The following is a 1,531-nucleotide window of genomic DNA, read 5'->3' as shown; positions in this document are numbered from 1 at the left end:
TCTCTCTCTCTCTCTCTCTATATATATATATATATATATATATATATATATCACATTTTCTTTATCTAGTCATCTGTTAAAGGGCACCATGTTTATCTAGATAGCTTGGCTATTGTGAATTGAGCTGCTATACACATTGATGTGGCTGCATAACTGTAACACATTGATTTTATATCTTTTCGATATAAATGGAGAAGTGGGATGGCTGCGTCATATGGTGGTTCAATTCCTAGTTTTTTGAAGAATCTTCATATTGCTTTCCAGAGTGGTTGTACTAATTAACAGTTCCACCAACAAAATGTGAGTGTACCTTTTCTCCCATATCTTCACCAACATTTATTGTTACTTGTATTCCTCATAACAATGTAGTTTTAATTTTATTTCCTTAAACATTTTTCATAACTTGTTGACCATTTTTATTTCTTCTTTTGAGAAGTATCTGCTTAGTTTCTTTGCCAATTTATTGATTGGGTTATTTGTCTTTTTGATACTAAGTTTTTTGAGTTCTTTGTATATCCTGGATAATAATGCCCTAACTGAGGAGCAGTTGGCAAAGATTTTCTCCCAGTCTGTTGGCTCTCTTTTCACACTCTTGTTTCCTTTGCTGAAAATATGTTTTTTAATTTGATGCCATCCAAATTTATTAATTTTTGATTTTACTTCTTGTGCTTTAGGGGTATATTTAAGGAAGTCATTTCTTGAGCTGACATGTTGGAATGATGGACCTACAACTTCTTCTAGCAGTTGCAGAGTTTCTGTTCTGATTTCTATGTTTTGGATCCACCTTGAGTTAAGTTTTGTGCAGGATAAGGGATACATTTTAAATTTATACTACATATAGATTTCCAGTTTTCCCAACACAATTTGTTAAAAAAACCCTATCTTTTCTTTTCTTCAACATATATTTTTAGCACCTTTGTCTGGTATGAGATAACTATTTATGTGGATTTGTCTCTGTGTCTTCTATTCTGTTTTATCAGTCTTCATGCCTGTTTTGGTGCTAGTACCACGCTGTTTTTGTTACAACAGGTCTGTAGTATTATTCAAGGTTCACTTTTCTTGCTAAGAATTGCTTTGTCTATTCTAGATTCCTTATTTTTCCACATGAATTTCATAACTGTATTCTCTAATCCTTTGAAGAATGTCATTGGAATTTTAATAGAAATTGCATTAAATCTGTAGAGTGCTTCTAGTAGTATGGCCATTGTGACAACATTATTTTTGCCTATCCAAGAATATGGGAGCTCTTTCCAGCTTCAAAGGTCTTCTTCAATTTCTTTCTTTAATGTTCTATAGTTTTCATTGTAGAGGTTCTTTAACTCTTTCGTTAGACTGCTTCCCAAGTGTTTTTTATGCTATTGTGAATGGCATAGTTTTTATAATTTCCTTTTCAGTTGATTTTTCTTTATAATATAAGAATTTGGTTGATTTTTGAATGCTAATCTTGTATTCTGCTACTTTATTGAATTTATTTATGAGCTCTAAGAGTTTTTTGTTGAAGATTTTTGGGTCATCTAAATATAGGATCATG

Source organism: Marmota marmota, unplaced genomic scaffold (assembly GCF_001458135.2).
Source record: "Marmota marmota marmota unplaced genomic scaffold, marMar, whole genome shotgun sequence".
NCBI lineage: Eukaryota > Metazoa > Chordata > Mammalia > Rodentia > Sciuridae > Marmota > Marmota marmota.
This window is presented reverse-complemented; position numbering follows the sequence as displayed.